Genomic DNA, 22,669 nt, shown 5'->3' on the forward strand with positions numbered 1-22,669 from the left:
TTTCCTTTTTTTTTTTTTTTTTTTTTTTGAGACGGAGTTTCGCTCTTGTTACCCAGGCTGGAGTGCAATGGCGCGATCTCGGCTCACCGCAACCTCCGCCTCCTGGGTTCAGGCAATTCTCCTGCCTCAGCCTCCTGAGTAGCTGGGATTACAGGCACGCACCACCATGCCCAGCTAATTTTTTGTGTTTTTAGTAGAGACGGGGTTTCACCATGTTGACCAGGATGGTCTCGATCTCTTGACCTCGTGATCCACCTGCCTCGGCCTCCCAAAGTGCTGGGATTACAGGCTTGAGCCACCGCGCCCGGCTTAATCTCTTTTTGAACCTCATCTTTCACTTTCACTGCATTGTAAAGCTCTAAAATTCCTCCTGTCTCTCTCTCTTCATTTTCACAATTGACACAAACCTCTCCCCATTCTCTTGCCACTCCAACTCCATCTTCCTCCTTGTCCTGCTTCTTCAAAGGCCAGCGAAATCTCCCAAATTGAGATGAAAGAGGTCCGTGGCAAGAGGAAGGCCAGGCATCAGGGCTCACCGTTCTAAAGTTATGTGATCTCTGTCCTCAGACAAAGCTGTCCCGTCTGCCTCCCTCACATGAACTGCATCTTCCTCTTATGAGCCTTCATCATCCATTATCCACTCTGCCGGCCGGTCCACTTCAAAATGAATCTAAACGGCACTACCTCCAATCTGCGTCCCAAACCACCCCAATTTCATCCTCATGGATTGTTGTGAGTCACCTTTGCAGGATCATCCCACAGGCTGACTGGTCCAGTGAGGAACCTCACCCAAGATTCCTGTCCCTTTACTGAGTCCAGGCTCACCTGCCCTCCAGGGGCCCTCGGCATTGGTGAGCCAGCCCTACATTCCCGTGAGTTTCACCTCAGAAACTCTATCATGTTCTCACAGTGAATATCAGAGTAGAATCCTTTGCACTTTGCAGAGGCAAGAAGTACACTTTTTCCTTTATTTTTATAAGTTTTATTTTCAAAATAAGTTGTACATTCACAGCAGGATTGGGCAGAAGGTACAGAGATGTCCCACATATGCCCTCCCTCTAAATAAGCACAGCCTCTGCCACTATCAGCATCCCATCCAGAGTGGCACGTGAGTTACAACTGATGAACCTATACCGACATTATTATCACTGGCATCCACAGTTCACACTAGAGTTCAGCTTTGGTGGCGGACAGTCTATCTGTGACGACAAATGCATAATGACATGTATCTGCCACCACAGCACCACACAGAGTGGCTCCCGGAACTGAACATATCTCTGTGCTCCACCTACTTGTCCCTCCCTCTCCCCAACCCTTGGACCCCACTGACTCTTTTACTGTCTTCATAGCTTCCCCTTTTACAGAATGTCACATGGTTGGAATCATACAATAGGAGCCTTTTCATACCATGTTCCCACAAGAACCTCTTTGAATTCATAGTCTGGAGCAATCAGCGCCTTGCTCTCAGCGCATGCAGAAATGGGAGAGACCTTTAGAGAACTGTCTCCACAGTCATGTCTTCTGGGATTACAATTTCATAAGCTCCAAATTTCAAATTACAGAAACACTTTACAGTTGATCCCCACACCTATTAGTTTCCACATCCCTTGATCTTGAAACAACATAATTTTTTTTTTTTTTTTTTTTTTTTTTTTTTTTTGAGACAGAGTTTCGCTCTTGTTACCCAGGCTGGAGTGCAATGGCGCGATCTCGGCTCACCGAACCTCCGCCTCCTGGGTTCAGGCAATTCTCCTGCCTTAGCCTCCTGAGTAGCTGAGATTACAGGCACGCGCCACCATGCCCAGCTAATTTTTTTTTTTTTTTTTTTTTTTTGTGTGTATTTTTAGTAGAGACGGGGTTTCACCATGTTGGCCAGGTTGGTCTCCAACGTTGAACCTCAGATGATTCACCTGTCTCAACCTCCCAAAGTGCTAAAATTACAGGTGTGAACTACTGCACCCGGCTGAAACAATATAATTTTTGAAAAGAAAAGTAAAGAAAAAAAGAAAACTAAACCTATAAATGTATTTTATAAAATGTGTGGGTGCTACATTTGCTAACGGTTGTATAAAATTCACCCTTTGTTCATAGGACAGATGGAAGAAAATGAAGCATTGTCACAGTTCATTCATCATAATCAGTCACTGAGCAGATTCTAAGAGGTTTTGAGTCACGCCCCATATAGAAATAAGGCTTTAGTACTTCTGAAAATGTATCAGTGAAGGTATGGATGTGAGATCTGTCATTCAAATTAAAAAAGGAGATCTCACCCAACTCATAGTCCAGATAAATGCCAATTCCTCTGGGCTTCTCCTTCAGGGGCAGGTAGACAGTGGCAGCACCTCGGGCCACATACTCAGCCTTCCGCAGCAGGATAGCCCAGCGCATGCTCTGTCCTGACAGGGGCCACTCTCCCTTCTTCTTCCTGGGCCCGGAGTCCTTACACACCCCCACGGCCCACGTGGGCTTGTCATCCACTTGTACCTCCCAGTAATGCCGGCCACAGGCGAATCCCTCAGAACCCAGGACCACGGGATGGCACAAAAATCTCTTTGGATTCCAGCGAACTCTCTGACTTTTCTTAACAAATGCCACACATTTCTTTTTTCTTTCTTTCTTTTTTTTTTTTATTGCATTTTAAGTTTTGGGGTACATGTGAAGAACATGCAAGATTGTTGCATAGGGCCACACATTTCTTATCCTCAGAGACACACAGATGACGATGTGCAGTTTCGGGATCCAGAGTAACATCTTCTCTAAACTTCTGTAAGATTTTCTGGAAAGCTAAGTACAGCGGGGGAAGCCTGAATTCTTCCTTCCGAGGCTGCACAGAGTGGACAGCTGGGGACTACAGGCTGTCACACCTAGGCAGGATGCTCCTGACCTCCATCAGCAGGTTCACGTCTGCCATCACACTCGTCTCTGCCACCTGCGTGAGTAGACGTTCCCTAGTGGAAATGAATTCTGAAAATGCCTTCGTGTTTACATGGAGTTTCATCTCAATATCCTCTGCTTCTTCATCTAACCTGTGGAGGGCTGCCTTTTGCTCACGGTCTACAGACTTTATCAAGAGATTAAATTTTGAGCATAATTCCTCCCTTAGGTTTTCCATCTTCCGTCTCAGCTCCGGCAATTTTCTGCCCTGGGTGGCTTGCAGCTTCATAACTTCAGCCACCCGCCTCTTCAGGGGCTGGATGTAACTGCGGAGCCTTTCCCTGTGATGAGAGGCAGCCTCCTCTATGGGCCTCACATGGTGGCCCTGGTGGTCAGGGGGCTGAGTGCACAGGGGACACAGCACCACCAGGTCCTCCTCGCAGAAAACGCTCAGGGGCTGGTTGTGCTTCTCGCAAAGGGGCCTCTCTTCCTGCCTGGCCTCACTGGCCCTGGCTCTCTGGAGTAGCTTGACAGTGTCCATCATCCATCCCATCTGGGTGTTGTTGCTGAAGTGCCCCTCTGGGCATCGGTGACCACAGACAGGGCAAGGGAACAATTCCTGCAGATCTATCCAGGACTGCTGGATGCAGGAACGACAGAAGTTGTGCCCACATTCGATGGTGACGGGATCATTCAGGCCATCCAAACAGATGGAGCACTTGGCCACTTCCAGGAGTCTTGCCAGGGCTGCTGCCTCTGCCATTGGGCTGTGGATGAAGGTCTGGACAGAGAAGCTGCTCTGCTTTCAGATCTCCCTGACCTTTCTGTCCTGAAGGTGTCCCTGTCAGTTGAAGATTGTCCTTGACGTCCTCTGGGGCCACCAGCCTCAGCAGCTGAGAGCAGCTCTGTGGCAGGTCACAGAGTAGTGGGGCGAGTAGCTGTGAAGGAGAGAGAATTCGAAGCCAAGCTTGGCAATTGTCTTGGTCAGAAAGACGACACGACTCTAAAGTGCCTGTGAGGTCCTGGGGACAAGAAGGAATTCCTTCATTTAGAAAAGGCTGACGTTCTCCTGGTACCTGCAGAGCCCAACCTGCTGCAGGAAGCCCACCTTGGAGCAGACCTTCCTTCCTCCAATACCCTGCTCACTCCCATGTTTGAAGCAACCAATGATTCTTCTTTTCACCCCCAGCCCCCACATCCAAATCAACCACATGGGCCTCTGTGGTTCTGAGGAAAGGACAAGGTCGTTGAGGCCAAATGCCCTGTGTCTGAGTTCGATTCCAGACTTAATCACATGCTCTGTGTGGGTTCTGGGGAAAGTTACTTAACCTACTGGACTCTAGGAGAATCAACTACAGAAGGACAAAAATGGAAACTTCAATCATTGCAATTCTGTGAAAAACCTACAATAGCATCTGGCACTTTCAGGGTTAAACCACAGATATTTCTGATGGTGCTGGATTCATAATAACCCAATGTGTACTCGTCATCTGAGCTTCTCACCTGCTGCACATGCCAACTGTGCACATAGATGGCTGGAGGTTTAATGAGATTTGATTGACCATGAAGACCCTGTCAAGTAAGAAAACAGTTTTCACGTGATGCTCAGAATGAAACTGGAGATTAGGATTCCAGTGTGGAATAAAGCTGGGAAACACACACTTACAGACACACGACTCGTCTTTGAGGTCATCTGGGAGCTACCATGTAGTAAAGGATTTGTAGGAGCAAGATTTTGAGTAGGACTGGAGCTTACTGCTAGAAACAGGTAGTGATTGTGAAATGGAAGATGAGAGGCCGAGAGGCTGACAGCTTTCAGTGGCCTTCCAAGTGTTGGGGAAAATTCAGAGCACTCTACAGAGGGTGTGTCATGGTTGCAACCCTGATGTTTAAATTAGTATCGGCAAACAGCTACCCACTAAAAGAAAGAATAAATCAAAATGATGCCAGTCCTTAAAGAGTCTGATGATTCAATTATCTCCATGTCCTTGGGGGCATAAGACATTCTGGGTTTGAAGATTAGAGGCCAAAAGCTGACACTGCAAGTGTGAAAATGTAAAGAGTGTTGGTGATCAGTGGTGTCACGGAAAGCGTCATACGTAGTTTCTGAGAATATAAATTCCAGAAACCAATAGACAATTAGGTAAGCAAAGCAGACCCTTTGCATAATGCAGACACATCAGAGCGGAGAACAGCAGAAACGATTCTCTGTGCCTCACCTGACTGGCAAGGTTAAAGTGATTGAAGACAAAGGGCAGGGAAGCAGGAAGGCGAGAAAGCCTGATGGGTTGAGAGCAGGGGCTGAGCTCGGTTTCCTGGGCCAAAATCCTGGCTCCTCTGTTTATGGCCTGGTGACACGTGACCAGCCAGGAAGGACTAATTCAAGAGATGTTCCTAGCAGCAGGAAGATACTCAGTGGTGTGTAGTATCATACCCCAGGCTGTCCACACTTGGAATCCTATTGTCATGGAGCCCACCGTTGGTCATCCCCAATACCACCCTTCACAAACTACCAGCTTGTCCCTCAGGGCCCCTGCCCCTGCCCCTGCCCCTGCCCCTGCCCCTGGCTGCCCACCCCGCCAGCCCCCACTGTGGCCACCTCTGATCCCCTGTCAGGCTCAAGGCTCTGCTCATGGCCCTCACCCACAGGCCTGCTGCTCCCATCTGAGGACAGTGTGCCTGCACCCAGGTCTGCTGGCCCCAGCTCTCTGCAGCTCCCACCTTCCCTCACGTTCTCCCAGCACCTTTGTACAAGCAGATCCCTTAGTGCTCTCCTGTGCTGTCACCAGCAGTCCGCTCCTGTGTCACCTACTCCTGACCAAGCATCCCCTGGCCTCCATGAGAACTCACCTCTCTGACAGTGTCACAGAGGAGCACGGACAGTGCCATGAGCTCTCTTTCTAACCTTACGACTGTTGTAAACCTGCCCCTGTTTGAATATCTGCAGTCCCAGTAACTGACTTTACCTTCCTCCCACCAGGATTCTGTCTGGTCAGTCCCTGGGAACCATAATAAACGGCATGTGTTTTAAAATAACCAGATCCTGGCCCAGCGCGATGGCTCAGGTCTGTAATCCCAGCACTCTGGGAGGCCGAGGCGGCTGGATCACATGAGGTCAAGAGTTCAAGATCATCCTGGCCAACATAGTGAAACCCGGTCTCTACTAAAAATACAAAAATTAGCCAGGCGTCGTGGCGCACACCTGTCATCCCAGCTACTGGGGAGGCTGAGGCGGGTAATCACTTGAACCGGGGAGGCAGAGGTTGCAGTGAGCCAAGATCGTGCCACTGCACCCTAGCCTGGACGACAGAGAGTCTCCGTCTCAAAAAAATATAAAAAAATAAAATAACTGGGTCCGGAGTTTGGATTCCTTCTAGAGGTTCCAGCTCCGGTCAGGCAGAGCCGATGCCCAGGAGGCCAGGGGTTTCCCTATGCTCCAGCCTCCTGCAGTCACAGGGCTCCACTTTCCACTTACCTAGAGTAGGTAATTCAGAAGTTCTTGCAGACGGGCACCTGCGGGCGTCCTGAGAGCCAGTCCTGCACCAGACTGAGAGGTCGCCGCTGAGACCAGGGCGTATATACACCCACAGGAGGGCGGGGCTAAGGGTCCCACCCACGCAGGAGCGCAGCTCCAATCCCGAGTTGCCTGGGCAGAGGTCCTAAGGGGGAGGCGGAGCCTCGCATGATTCAATTACAACAGCTGGTCGGACAACATGAATATAGATAACCTAATTTCATCTTGGTAATCCTCCTTGATTTTCTCAAAGCACTTTAATCCCATCTTTGCAGATGAGGACACAGGAGCTCTGAAAGGCTCCAAGGGGCCTCTCCAGGTCTCGCCCAGTTGTGTGTGTTCTGGAGCCCATCAGTTTCACCCTCTCTCCCGGTGAAACTTGCTCTCTTTTCTTTCCTTCCTTCCTTCCTTTCTTTTTTCTCTTTCTTTCCTTCTTTCTTTCAAGACGGAGTTTCGCTCTTGTTGTCCAGGCTGGAGTGCAATGATGAAATCTTGACTCACGAAACCTCCGCCTCGCAGGTTCAAGGGATTCTCTCTCCCCAGCCTCTGGAGTAGCTGAGATTACAGGAATGTGCCACCCCGCTCAACTAATTTTGTATTTTTAGTAGAGACAGGGTTTCTCCTTGTTAGTCAGGCTGGTCTCGAACTCCTGACCTCACGTGATCCACCCGCCTGGGACTCTCAAAGTGCTGGGATGACGGGAGTGAACCATCGCACCGACCAGCCCCGATGCCGTTTCTAGCACTGCAGGAAAAGGATGGACTTTACCCTTCGGTTGTAGAGGCCTGGATAGAGTCCACCTCCTGCTCCCTGCCCCTCACAACAAGTGGATCCTATTTCAGTGGCTGCAGAATTCCCCACCAGCAGATTGAGGTTGGTAGAGAACAACTCCGGGCCAGCCCGAACCCAGGAAGAAAAACTGAAAAGTCTAAAGTCAAGGAGAAGTTGTGCAGCTGTTTGATGGTTCACGTTCCAGGAATCATTGTGTCCAAGAGATGACCTGAGCACAAGAAAGCCTTGGGAGGGAAAGAGAACCCGGGCCCGCCCAGTGAAACAGGAAGCCCCAAGGCCAGGAGGCAGCAGGGCCCAGTGGGGGGTCCTGGCCTCTCAGCACCTGCTGACGCTTTTTCCCCCGTTTAGACCCCACGGGTTAAGTGCAGCAGCCATTGGAATAAACCCCATTTTCTCCCATGCTTCAGCCCACCCCCACCCAGAAGCAGATCCCAGGTCCTACCTGAGTGGATTTTCCACGCGTGACAGTCTCCACCAGCCTGCGCTTCATGGCCCCTTCAGTGATTTGCTCCCCTTCACTCCACCTCACGCCTTTACATTCTCTGCATGTGATCTTTTTCCAAATTGCAATCTTAATCATGCTCCTTCATACACTGGAGCCACTTTTACAACTCTTGTAAAGAAACAAGCTCCTTTCATGTTCCCAAAGGGCCTGACAATCTAGTCCCCACCTAATTTCCATCTCGTCCTTCACCTCTAATCCACACTCAGCACAGGGAATTCCTTTGACAGGGAACCTTCGCAAAGACGGCTTTTGTCCATCGGGATTTTCATGCTGTAACCGTTGTGTACCTCCTGATTTCTAACCACTCTTTCTTCAGATGTCTGCCTAATCTTACTTTCTCTAGAAAGCATTGTCTGAACTCTGAAATTCTGTGACAGATTATATGTGTTCCTAGCAGATTTTCTTTGAGTTTGTATTCATAAATGGTGGCATTTGCAATGATTTAGCAATCATTCATGCACCTTCGTAAAAAAGAATATTTCATTGTATGCTGCAAATCTATAAAACAGATTATTCAGCAGGGCATGATGGCTCATGTCTGTAATCCCAGAATTTTGGGAGGCCAAAGCGGGTGGATCATTTGAGACCATGAGTTCAAAACCAGCCTGGCTAACATGGTAAAACCTGTCTCTACAAAAAGTACAAAAATTACCCTGGTGTGGTGGCAGATGCCTGTATTCCCAACTATTTTTGAGGCTGAGCCAGTAGAATTGCTTGAAACTGCAAAGAATTGGACTGCACTTAATAAATCTTTTGCAGCTTTGCTATTTGTGTGTGTCACATCCAATTCTTTGATTGCAATACCAAGAACCTGGGACTTTACAACATCAGCCAGTGACAACCTGAAATACCTACATTTATATTTAATAAGAATAATCTGGTTCTTGTTTGTTTTTTCTTTCATTTGGTTTTTGGATACTGAGTCTCACTCTATTGCCCAGGCAGGAGTGTATTAAATAGCACCATCTCCACCTCTTGGGCTCAAGTGATTCTCTGATTCTCTTGCTTTTTCTTACTCACTCGATTTCATCTCTTTTTTTTTTTTTTTTTTTTTTGTGACGGAGTTTCACTCTTGTTACCCAGGCTAGAGTGCAATGGCACGATCTCGGCTCACCGCAACCTCCGCCTCCTGGGTTCAGGCAATTCTCCTGCCTCAGCCTCCTCAGTAGCTGGGATTACAGGCATGCGCCACCATGCCCAGCTAATTTTTTGTATCTTTAGTAGAGACGGGGTTTCACCATGTTGACCAGGATGGTCTCGATCTCTTGACTTCGTGATCCACCCGCCTCGGCCACCCAAAGTGCTGGGATTACAGGCTTGAGCCACCATGCCGGGCTTTTTTTTTTTTTTTTTTTTTTTTTTTTGAGATGGAGGCTCACTCACCAGGCTGGAGTGCAGTGGCATCTTGGCTCACTGCAACTTCTGCCTCCCAAGTTCAAGCCATTCTCCTGCCTTGGCCTCCCAAGTACCTGGGACTACAGGCATGCACCACCATGCCCAGCTAATTGTTTTTAAATTTTTAGTCTTGAAATTTTTAAAATTTTAGTCTTGAAATCTTGACCTCGTGATCTGCTTGGCCTCCCAAAGTGCTGAGATTACATCCGTGAGCTATCACACCTGGCCTATCTTATTTCTTTTTTTCTTTCTTTTTTTTTTTTTTTTTGACGGAGTTTCGCTCTTGTTACCCAAGCTGGAGTGCAATGGCACGATCTCAGCTCACTGCAACCTCTGCCTCCTGGGTTCAGGAAATTCTCCTGCCTCAGCCTCTGGAGTAGCTGAGATTACAGGCATGTGCCACCATGCCCAGCTAATTTTTTCTATTTTTTGTAGAGACGGGGTTTTACTATGTTGACCAGGATGGTCTCGATCTCTCGACCTCGTGATCCACCCGCCTCGGCCTCCCAAAGTGCTGGGATTACTGGCTTGAGCCACTGCGCCCGGCCTCTTATTTCTTGAGAATAGAAAGCTGTAGGAGTTTGCATAGTATGCTATCTAGTAAGATCTCAGTCCTATGGTGAGAAAATTCTCTATGAAAGCTACATGGCCCATGATGTCATTCAACACCACACAGGCATATAAAATACATGGTAACGCTCTGCAGGAAAAACATTAAGCAATAATGACTTCTTTCAACAGCTTAAAAGTGAGAAGAACTTATTTGATTAAAACGCTGTTTAAAATAGATTGTCTTGTTAGGCTTCCCCTATTCATAACCAAATCATTACAGGGTTCAGTGTCAGGTAGAAAAATGTTGACTATGGAGTCGTTTAGCCTCTGATTCTAGGATAAACCAAGCAGTTACGTCAGTTCAAGAAGTTCAATAAAACACATTCTCCTCAAGTTATCAGGGCTTCTACAGGCACTTTTCAAGTGACCCACAGCCCTATATTTTACTTTATTTGATTTATTTACTTATTTTGAGACGGAGTTTCACTCTTGCTGCCCAGCTGGAGTGCAGTGGCACAATCTTGGCTCACCGCAACCTCCGCCTCCCAGCTTCAAGCAATTCTCTTGCCTCAGCCTCCCGAGTAGCTGAGACTACAGGCATGTGCCACCATGCCCGTCTAATTTTGTATTTTTAGCAGACTTAAGGTTTTCCATGCTGCTCAGGTTGGTCTCGAACTCTTGACCTCAAGTGATCCACCTGCCTTGGTCTCCCACACTGCTGGGATTATAGGCATGAGCCACCATGCCCAGTCAAGTCCTATATTTTAAACGGCCACAGAAGTCAGAACCAAATTCAGGTTTCCAACGAACAGTATAAAATGCGATTCAGCAAATGCTGCAGTTCCCTGTGGCAGCTTGTCCAGTAGTCAGTTAGTTTGAATTACTCTGGGTTTCTCTGCAATTGCTGTCATGAGGGTGAGCCTCTTATGTTCAACTTGGCTGACAGCCCAGGTCCGAGGAAGTGAGAGCCAACAATCGCTTACTCAGCAGCGCATTGTGGCGCTTCAGGTATTCAATGATGTCTCCTTGCATTTCAACAATTTCTTCTAGGCTTGAAATAGTCCTGCAAATAATCAAGATATAAGTGGGTTATACATATTCACCAATACTCATTAGCGTCTTTGCAAACGAGTAGGTTTTGAGTAAAGCATATTGTATTTGTTACCTTTTCTTAGCTGTCAGAAGCCAGGGCAATATTGCCAAACAATATTTTTTCCATAAATCATTTTCGTAACTTCTACTCTTGAAATAAATTTAAAATGTTATAAACTTTCATAACTCTAAGTTTTAAAAAAGGCCATCATTGCTTTATTTAAGAAGGATTTGGCCGGGCGCAGTGGTTCAAGCCTGTAATCCCAACACTTTGGGAGGCCGAGGCGGGTGGATCACGAGGTCAAGAGATTGAGACCATCCTGGTCAACATGGTGAAACCCCATCTCTACTAAAAATACACAAAAATTAGCTGGGCATGGTGGCGTGTGCCTGTAATCCCAGCTACTTAGGAGGCTGAGGCAGGAGAATTGCCTGAACCCAGGAGGCGGAGGTTGCGGTGAGCTGAGATCGCACCATTGCACTCCAGCTTGGGTAACAAGAGCGAAACTCTGTCTGAAAAAAAAAAAAAAAAAAAAAAAAAAAAAAAAAAAAAAGAAGTATTTGTAGGCTGGCCGCGGCTCACGCCTGTAATCCCAGCACTTTGGGAGGCCAAGGCAGGCGGATCATGAGGTCAGGAGGTCAAGACCAGTCTGACCAATATGGTGAAACCCCATCTCTACAAAAATTAGCCAGGCATGGTGGCGTGTACCTGTAATCCCAGCTACTCAGGAGGCTGAGGCAGGAGAATTGCCTGAACCCAGGAGGCGGAGGTTGTGGTGAGCCGAGATTGCGCCATTGCACTCCAGCCTGGGTAACAAGAGTGAAACTCTGTCTCAAAAAAGAAAAATAACAATAGTCTGAATGTTGACCACAAAAAGTGAAATATTTCTGCTGATAAAGGAAGATTTTAAAAACCGCATGATAAATGAACACAAGGAGGAGGGACAGCTGTAGAACAACTGTGCTCTCATTTGCAGCTTAAAGAGGGAATGGACACAGGCCACTTCCACGCCATATCATCAGCTGGGAACGTCACAGTTTTTGACCTTTGACACGTGGAGACTGTAGGTGACTAGACTGGATGCCACTAGATTATTTTTCATGAACATGAGGTTTTCTAACTCTGTCATTTTGATTTTTCCAAAGGTTCCAGCAGATGGTGCTAGGCACTATTCGGTGGCTCAGTTCTGGAGAGAGGCATTTGCGTTCTTGATGAACAGAAAAGCCTCATCTCAAGTGAACAGACCGCTTCCACACGGAAGCATTCTTTATTTCTGTCCCTTTGCCCTGGCTTGCCAGATGCCCAGTTTTAGATATTGCGTCTATTTTCTCTGTGCTGTAGGATTCTAATGATTGATTAAGTGAATACTTCAAATTGCTTGAGTGGATGACTAGAGGAACGAGTTTTAAAAAGGTGATTGAATTACTTTAATTAATTAATTAATTTTTAGACAGAGTGTCTCTGTCGCCCTGGTTTGACTGCAATGGCACATCTCTGCTTACCGCGATGTCCGCCTCCTGGGTTCAGGGGATTCTCCTGCCTCAGCCTCGAGAGTACCTGGGACTACCGGCTTCGGTCACCAAGCCCAGTTAGTTCTTATATTTTTGGTAGAGATGAGGTTTCTCCGTTTTGGTCAAGCTGGTATCACACTCCTGATCTCAGGTGATCCGTCGTCCTGCCCCCTCCCCCTCTCCCTCCCCCGCTTCCCCTGCCCCGCCTCGGCCTCCCAAAGTGCTGGGATTACAGCTGGGAGCCATGGCGCCCAGCCGTGATTGGATGGATTAATGAGAAGATCCCAGAAGATCAGGGCTGAAGGTCAACATTCAGCAGCTGTTACCACCTGGGTGACAGCTGAAAGGGAAACTCCCTACAGGGTTTCACGGTGACCCTGGCCATGTAGCGACCCAAACAGTGAACTGTGTCCAGTCTTCTGAGATGGCTGAGAAAACGCCTCTGTTCCCAGGGGAGGGAGGGGCCGTCCGCCCCAGGAGCCGCCTCGCGGACAGGAGCGCCCCCGCCACGCAGACAGGAGCGCCGCTCCCCGCCGGGAGCAGACCTTCCTGGGGCCCAGCGAGGCTCCTGAGCGCCCGGGAGAAGGGGAGCGCAGGTGGACTCCAAAAGGCGACAGCTCCAGCCCCGGCTGGGATTGGGGGAACCTGGCGAGGGGGCCTCCATCCCCACGGGCTCGGGATGGAGTCCTCCGAGTACCCCGGAAAATGGGAATGCAGTCAGAGTCGCGGTGGCCGAGAAGCTGCCTTTGAGTTCTCCACGGGGAGCTGGGATTGCTCCGCACAGGTGACCTGTGGGATTATAAGAGGGATGTTGACAGCGATAACATCTACATTAAAAACAACAACGACAGGCCTGGCGCGGTGGCTCACGCCTGTAATCCCAACACTTTGCGAAACGGAGGCGGGTGAATCAAGACGTCAAGAGACTGGAACCATCCTGGCCAACAGGGCGAAACCCGGTCTCCAAACAACAACAACAACAACAACGACAACAACAACAACAATAACAACAACAAACCAAAAAGGTTTTAAGTAAGCAACTACTATATATGGTAAGGAACTAGAAAAAAGCAACTAAGCTCAAAGTTAGCAGAAGGGAGAAAATAACAGATTACAAGAGAAACAAATAAAATAGGAAATAGAAAAGGAATAGAGAAAAAAGAAACTAAGATTTGGTTTTTTGAAAAAATAAAATTGATGAAAACGCTTGACTAACGAAGAAAAAAGAAAGCATGCAAATAAATATAATAAGAAATAATAGACGATATTACAGCTGATGTCGATTACTCACATAATTTTATACGAGTTTCTTATAAACTATAAATAAAATGGATTATAAGAAACTCGTATAAAATTATACTCCAAGGAAACTGGACAAGCAAGAGGAAATAGGTAAGGTCCTACAAACATACACCTTACTGAGACAAAATCATGAAGAAATAGAAGGTCTGAACAGTTCTAAAACTAGGACGGAAATGAAATCCGTACTCAAAATTACCACCCCACAAAGACAGAAACAAGTCTTCACTGGTGAATTTTGCCTAACATTTAAAGAATCATTAATTGCAATCTTTCTCAATCTTTTCTAATTGTTATTTTTTCTTTTTTTTTTTTCATTGTTATGAAGGAGTCCCCTGAAACACATTTTTATTTTTTAACTTTTTTTTTTTAATCTCCACTTGTCAGCAGGAACCTTCTCAATCTTTTAAAAAATTTAAGAGAAGTCAGGCACAGTGGCTCACACCTGTACTCCCAGCACTTTGGGAGGCCGAGGCAGGTGGTTCATCAGGTCAGGAGTTTGAGACCAGTCTGTCCAGGATGGTAACATGCTTCTCTACTAAAAATTTAAAAAAATTAGCTGGGTGTGGTGGCAGGTGCCTTTAGTCCCAGGTACAAGGGAGGCTGAGGCAGGAGAATTGCTTGAACCCGGGAGGCGGAGGTTGCAGTGAGCAAAGATTGTGCCTTTGCACTCCAGCCTGTGAGACAGAGCCAGACTCCATAACAAAATTTTTTTTCTTTTTTTAATTGAAGAGAGGGCAACACATTCAAAGTCCTTTTATGAAGTCAGTGCTGGCCTTATAACAAATCAAGACAAAGACATCAAAAAACAGGCCAATATTCCTGAAACATACAGATGCAAATATCCTCAACAAATTACTATGGAACCAAATCTAACACCGTATTAAAAGGACCATCTGCTGTGATTTAGTGGGATTTATTCCCAAGGTAATTCAACATATGACAACTCCTGTGATACATTGTTTTCATAGAGTAAAAAAGTGGAAAAAAAAAAAAGATCATCTCAATGAATGAAGAATCATCATCTGACAAAATTCAACACACTTTTCATGGGAAATTGAAAACTTTTCTCTAAGACTCCAAAGAAGACAAGAATGCCCATTCACCACTGCTGTTTAGTATAGGTTCAGTATAGTACTGGAAGGTCTAATCAGTGCAATTAAGCAAGACAAAAGTAGCAAAAGGCATGCAAATCAGAAAGAAAGCAGAAAAATTGTCCTCGTTTGAAGATTATATTATATATTAAAGAACTCTGAAGATATTTTAAGAAGTCTATTAGAACTAATAAATAAATTCAATCATGTTGAGGACACATTATCAACATACAAAAATTAGTCGCATTTCTATATACAACCAACTATCTGAAAAGAAAATTAGAAAAACAATTCCATTTATATAAGTATCAAATATTTAGAAATAAACTTAAGGAGGTGAAACATTTGTAAAATGAAAACTACAAAATATTGGTTAAAAAATTTACTCAAGGAACACAAAAAAGTGGGAAGACATTCCATCTTGATGGATTGGAAGAAATACTCTTGTTAAAATGTCCATACTACCCAAAGTAATCTACAGATTCAGTGCAATTTCTATCAAAATACTAATAGCAGTTTTACAAAAATAGAAAAAACCCTCAAAATTTACATGGAACTAACCACAAAAACTGTAAATAACCAAGTCAGTCTTGAAACAGAAAAAAACAAAGCTGGAAGTATCACAATCCCAGATATGACAATATAAGACAAAACCACAGTAATCAAAACATTATGGGACTGGAATACAGGCAGACATGTTGATCAATAAAACATTATAGTCAACCTAGAAGAAATAAGTTCATGCACATATATTCAACTGATTTTTGACAAGGGTGTGGTGACTACATAATTGGGAAAGGTTTGTGTCTTCAATAAATGGTGTTGAGAAAACAGGATATCCGCATGCAAAAGCTTGAAATTGAGCCCTTGTCTTATACTACATACACATTTACTCAAAATAAGTTAAACACTTTAAATATAAGACCCAAGACTGTAAAACTCCTACCAGAGAAGGCAAATGTGAAAAGCTTCATGATATTGGTTTCGACAATAATTTTAATGATAAAAACACAGGTAATGAGCCGGGCGCAGTGGCTCACGCCTGTAATCCCAGCACTTTGGGAGGCCAAGGCGGGTGGATCACGAGGTCAAGAGATTGAGACCATCCCGGTCAACATGGTGAAACCCCGGTCTCTACTAAAAATACAAAAAATTAGCTGGGCATGGTGGCACATGCCTGTAATCCCAGCTACTCAGGAGGCTGAGGCAGGAGAATTGCCTGAACCCAGGAGGCGGAGGTTGCGGTGAGCTGAGATCGCGCCATTGCACTCCTGCCTGGGTAACAAGAGCGAAACTCCATCTCCGGGGGCGAGGGAGAAACACAGGCAATGAAAACACAAATAAACAACTGGGACTACCTGAAACTAAATCATTTCTACACAACAAAGGAAAAAACAGCAGAGCGAAAATTCAATCTATGAATTCAAAGAAAATACTTGAAAACCATATGTCTTTTTTTTTTTTTTTTTTTTTTTTTTTTTTTTTTTTTTTTTGAGACGGAGTTTCGCCGTTGTTACCCAGGCTGGAGTGCAATGGCGCGATCTCGGCTCACCGCAACCTCCGCCTACTGGGTTCAGGCAATTCACCTGCCTCAGCCTCCTGAGTAGCTGGGATTACAGGCACGTGCCACCATGCCCAGCTAATTTTTTGCACTTTTTAGTAGAGACGGGGTTTCACCATGTTGACCAGGATGGTCTCGATCTCTCGACCTCGTGATCCACCCGCCTCGGCCTCCCAAAGTGCTGGGATTACAGGCTTGAGCCACCGCGCCCGGCCGAAAACCATATGTCTTAAAAAGCGTGTAATATCCAAAATATGTATTAACACATTTCTAAAACTTGGTAGTTTAAGTAAAACAACAACCTAAAATCACAATTACAAATGGGCAAAATACTTTAATAGACATTTTGACCAAACGAAAATATACGCATGACCAACAGGCATATGAAAGAAGCTAAAAATCACTAATCATCAGGAACATGCGTATCAAAACAATGTCAGATAATACCTCACACTTGTCAGGATGGCTACTATCAAATAAAAAACATAAAACAACAAGCGTTGGTAATAATATGAAAACATTTTAATCCTTGCACACTTTCAATGGGAAAGAAAAATGGTCCAGCTGCTGTCAATTACCATATAATCTAGCAATCTCATTTCTGAATATGTATTCAAAGGAATTAAATTTATGATTTTTTTTTTTTTTTTTTTTTTTGCAGACGGAGTTTCGAAACTTCTTGTTACCCAGGCTGGAGTGCAATGGCACCATCTCGGCTCACCGCAACCTCCGCCTCCTGGATTCAGGCAATTCTCCTGCCTCAGCCTCCTGAGTAGCTGGGATTACAGGCACGCGCCACCATGCCCAGCTAATTTTTTGTATTTTTAGTAGAGATGGGGTTTCACCGTGTTGACCAGGATGGTATCAATCTCCTGACCTCGTGATCCACCCGCCTCAGCCTCCCAAAGTGCTGCGATTACAGGCTTGAGCCACCGCGCCCGGCTAAATGTATGATCTTGAAGAGATATTACGACTCTCATGTGTATTGCAACACGGCACAGTACCTAAGATGTACGAACAATCTAATTTTCCATTGAAGATGAATGGATAAAGAAAATGTGACAGATCCAGCCTTAAAATAGAAGAAAACTGTGAAATATGTGAGAACATGGAGGAACCTTAAGGTCATTACAATAAGAGCAATAAAGACAGTCACAGAAAAAAGAAATACTGTACGTTTCCACTCGTATGGGATGTCTAAAAGAGTTAAATTCATAAAATCTGAGGGGAATGGTGTTTGCCAAGGGTTGGGAGTAGTAGAAATGGAAAGTTACGAATCAACAAGCATTCCATTTTAGATAAACAAGATAAGTAATCTCTACAGACCTGCTGTAGAACATTGTACTTATGAGCAAGTATAGGATATTATACACTTGAAGCCTAGTTGAGTGGGTAGGTCTCATGATAAGTGTTGTTATGAAAAATGTAATTTAAAAATGCATATGTGTCACATTTCACCATAATATTACATACAATAGTAAAAAACTTGTAAATTTTTTTAACAGTCCAACAACTGAAGTAATTCACTGTACATCCACACTTAGAATATTACACAAACTGTATAATCTCTTCTGCACACTCTCAGACTAGCATTGTAGAGAACAAAATCTTTCTTTCTTTTTTTTTTTTTTTTTGAGACAGAATCTCCCTCTGTTGCCCTGGCTGGAGTGAAGTGGTGTGATCTTGGCTCACTGCAACCTCTGCCTCTCAGGTTCAAGCAATTCTCCCACCTCAGCCTCCTGAGTAGCTGGAATTACAGGTGCTTGCCACCACGACTGGCTAATTTTTGTATTTTTATTAGAGACAGGGTCTCACCATGTTGGTCAGGCTGCTCTCAAACTCCTGCCCTCAGGTGATCCATTTGCCTTGACTTCCCAAGTGCTGGGATTATAGGCCTGAGCCTCCACACCCAACTGAAGCAAAATCTTTCTAATCACCACTACAAGTTCAGGAGGTCCTCAAGACCACCTTCAGTTTAATAATTCACGATAAAAGCTTACAAAATTCTGCAAACTTGATATATCATGATTTAAGTTGTTTTGGCTACCATAACAAGACACCATCATTGGGTGGCCTAAAAACAGACATTTGTTTCTCCATATTATGGACACTAGGAAGTCCAAGATCAATGTGCCAGCAAGATAGGTTTCACTCTGATGCCTTTTCTCTCTTACTTGTGTGCACAGAAAGAGCTCAGGTCTCTCTTCCTCTTCTGATAAGGCCACTAATCCCATCATGGGGACCCCACCCTCATGAACATCTAAACCTAACAACCTCCACAAAGGCACCACCTTCATATTTTTTCACTGTGCAAAATATAAAGGTGGCACCGTTGAGAAGTCATTAAGTTCAGATTAGGGCTTAAACACATGAATTTTGTATTTAAGAATGTAAAGAAAATTTGAATTTAAGAAAATATAGAATGAAAAAAATTTTTTTTGAAGGTAAGAATGTAAGCCCTAAGAATGAGGCCTTAAACGTATGAATTTTCAAAAATACATAATTTTGGGGTGACACATTATTTGGTGCCTGTCACCATGCCTGGCTAATTTTTGTATTTTTAGTAGAGATGGGATTTCACCATAACAACTCATGAATACAGTTTAATAGAAGAAAAGAACACATTGAAATAAGCAACAGGGAAGAATTCTTGGAAGATAGAGAAATAGGAAAACCAAGAATCATTTTTCCCTACTTAGACATCAGTTGCACTAACAAAATCTCACTGATAAAACTGTTTTGGAACTCCGGAGTATTGTGTGTGTGTGTGTGTGTGTGTGTGTGTGAGACGGGGGCTCCCTCTGTCACCCCGATTGAGTGCAGTGACCCTATCTCAGCTAATTGCTACCTCCACTTACCAGGTTCAAGCAATTCTCCTGCCTCAGCCTGCAGAGTAGCTGGTTTTACAGGCATGCACCACCACACCCAACTAATTTTTGTTTGTATTTTCAGTAGAAACATGATTTCACCATGTTGACCAGACTGTCTTGAACACCTGACCTTGTGATCCTCCAGCTTCAGCCCCTCGAAGTGCTGGGATTACAGGCATGAGACTCCACGCCTGGCCTTTGCAGTCTTTTTAAGGCTTGCAAATTCCAGGGGAAGTCTTGGAGGATAAATTGCCATTAACGTCAGTCAATTTTAGCTTTTATCTTAGCATCAGTTATGCATGGAAATAATGAGAAAAAAAAAAAAAAAACGCTACACAGCCTTTAGAAAACAAACAGTAAAATGACAAAAGTAAATCCCCTCTTATCAGTTATTATTTTAAATGTAAATGGCTTAAATTCTTTCTTCAAAGGCAGATTGGCAGAATTAAGTCTAAAATGATTCTCATATATATGGTCTAAAGAGAAATTCACTTTAAATCCAAAGACACAAACAGGTTGAAAGTGAATGAATGAAAAAGGTATTCCATGGAAACAGAAGCCAAAAGAGAGCAGTGGTCATCAGACAAAATACACATTACATCAAAAAGGCATTTACAAACCAAGTAACAAATGATCGGGCTGGGTGCATTGGCTCACACCTCTGATCTCAGCCTTTGAGAGGATGAGGTGGGTGGATCACAAGGTCAGGAGTTTGAGACCAGCTTGGCCAACATGGAGAAATCCCATCTCCACTAAAAATACAAAAATTGACTGGGTGTGGTGGTGGGCACCTGAAATTCCAGCTACTTAAGAGGCTAAGGCAAGGTGGGAGAATCTCCTGAACCCGGAAGTTAGAGGTTGCAATGAGACGAGCTGATACCATTTCACTCCAGCCTGGGCAACAAGAATGAAACTGTCTCAAACACAAAAAAGATCCAAATTGATGAACACTGACAAAATAGAAGAGATAAATATACAAATAACAGTTGAAAACATTATTAATAATAAATATTGAGATAGAATTTTGTTCTTGTTGCCCAGGCTAGAGTGTAGTGGCCTAATCTTCATTCAATGCAACCTCTACGTTCTGGGCTGAAGTGATTCTCCAGCCTCAGCCTCCAAAGTACCTGTGATTACAGGCACCTGCCACCATGCCTAACTGATGTTTGTATTTTTAGAAGAGATGGAGTTTTGCCATGTTGGCCAGGCTGGCCTCAAACTCCTGACCTCAGGTGACCTGTCTGCCTTGGCCTCCCAAATTGCTGGGATTATACGCATGAGCCATCTCACCTGACCACTTCCCTGTCTTCAGAGAAAAACAGAAAAAAAAAAAATTTTTTTTTTCTTGCAACCCCAGCTGTTGCAAAAAAAAAAAAAAAAAAAACTTTTTCAAATGAATGTATAGATAGCAGGTATATATTAACAAAATATATCTTTTTTATATTTTGTACACTACATTTACCATGTGTGAGCCTATTCAAAGTGCTTTAACTCATGAAAATTCATTTAGACCTCATACATCTAAAACGTAAGTTAAACTGTTATTGCCCCATCCCTCCTTTTATTTACCAAAAAAGATAACTGCTGAGGTGACACAGATGGAAGAGGACAGAGCATGGGTTTGAACCCCTGGAAGCCTGGTTCTAAAGTGAAGCGTTCACCACCACGCTTTACTTTCTTTCTCTAACCTGCAGAAGTACACAGGCACACATAGGTACACACACACATATACACATACATACATATTTCATACTACCTGCAAAAAGTCTGTCACGTGTCCTTGCAGACCTTTATGTATATACACATATTGACATGAAGAAGGAGAGTGATCTGCTAAATCCAGATGGAACAGACACAGAGTACAGCTACAAAGCATCTTAGAATGTGACAGGCATGAAAAATATTCCTTGGCTGATGATTGATACACTTGGCACAGTCTCAGTGGATGAGTATGGCTGAAAGCCAGATTGCTTCTGAACTCTTCTCACAGGGAAGAAGAAAATTCTTAAGAGCAACTGCTCCAGAAAAATAATTAAATTACATCTCTTCAGGTTAATTAGCATCTAGCAGGTGGACCATATCCTGTTAAATTATGCTGTACCCAGTGAGGCATAGTCAGCCTTGCAGGATTCAGTGTCATATTGAGGGGGTTCCTATATTAAGTATTTATGTATTTATTTATTTATTTATTTACTTGGGACCTCCAGAGATCACCCACCTCGGCCACTAAAATTAATGAGGCAACGTAGGAGTAAGAGACAGGTTATTTTTCTCTCCCCTCCCCACCTTTTAACATAGGGCCAGAGATACACTTAAGCTGCCATAAAAATGGCAAAAAAGGAGGGAAGGATATTTTCTCTGTAAAAATCATTGGTGTACACAGGACGTTTTGGCAGGTAACAGCACTATGTCTATGATGTCTACTTATTCATATAATTTTATGTTAATATCCCATTCTCCTCACCATAATGCTCAAATTTTAATTTTGTATTCATTTTGAATGTTTGCATGTGAAAACACCAACTAATCTATTATTTCAACATTAAGCTTATTTATTTTGAAGCAAAGCTAATTCCGCTATTTTATAAAAGCAGTGGAGACTCATTTATCAGGACGCTTAAAGCACAGTGCTTAAGGTTCATGCTTGCTGCTTTGCTTGCACTTCTGCTTCCTTTGAACCAGGTGGGGCTGTCAGGCCTAAGAAGGCATACACTGCATTATTTTCTCTGGCTTCAAAGAAGGCATCATAGTCACCTCGGTACTGGCTTTCATTGAAAATCTAAGGCGGCAGGGGGTACCCTGTGGCTGGTCGACTATTTTCAGGTACATTTTCTCTCATCCACTTCCGATTCTCTTCGTTGACTGCAATATCTTTTTCTTCGAATCCTATTTTGTTGGCTTCTAGGAAAACAAGCACATCCTGCTGTTTCTTCCTAATCGCCGTAGAGCCAGAGGAAGATGCGATATACACACGGATCACCATCCTGGGAACAGCGGCTGCGGTTGTTTGGGTCCTGAAAAGGGCTGTGGAGCAGCTGCAGCAATGGCTGGAATCCAGCTAGGGGCTGAACCTGAATTTAACTCTTTTAGACATCCCATACGAGTGGAAACGTACAGTATTTCTTTTTTCTGTGACTGTCTTTATTGCTCTTATTGTAATGACCTTAAGGTTCCTCCATGTTCTCACATATTTCACAGTTTTCTTCTATTTTAAGGCTGGATCTGTCACATTTTCTTTATCCATTCATCTTCAATGGAAAATTAGATTGTTCGTACATCTTAGGTACTGTGCCGTGTTGCAATACACATGAGAGTCCTAATATCTCTTCAAGATCATACATTTAGCCGGGTGAGGTGGCTCAAGCCTGTAATCGCAGCACTTTGGGAGGCTGAGGCGGGTGGATCACGAGGTCAGGAGATTGATACCATCCTGGTCAACACGGTGAAACCCCATCTCTACTAAAAATACAAAAAATTAGCTGGGCATGGTGGCGCGTGCCTGTAATCCCAGCTACTCAGGAGGCTGAGGCAGGAGAATTGCCTGAACCCAGGAGGCGGAGGTTGCGGTGAGCCGAGATCGTGCCATTGCACTCCAGCCTGGGTAACAAG

At 44.4% G+C, this 22,669-nt stretch overlaps 1 pseudogene; it reads right to left on the reverse strand.

The window, feature by feature from the left end:
• Window positions 1–21,290: 21,290 nt before the first annotated feature.
• On the reverse strand, window positions 21,291–22,125 carry LOC141583928 (adapter SH3BGRL pseudogene; annotated as a pseudogene).
• Between the last annotated feature and the right edge of the window lie 544 nt (window positions 22,126–22,669).

This window comes from Saimiri boliviensis, chromosome 3, assembly GCF_048565385.1.
Source record: "Saimiri boliviensis isolate mSaiBol1 chromosome 3, mSaiBol1.pri, whole genome shotgun sequence".
Classification (NCBI taxonomy): Eukaryota; Metazoa; Chordata; class Mammalia; order Primates; family Cebidae; genus Saimiri; species Saimiri boliviensis.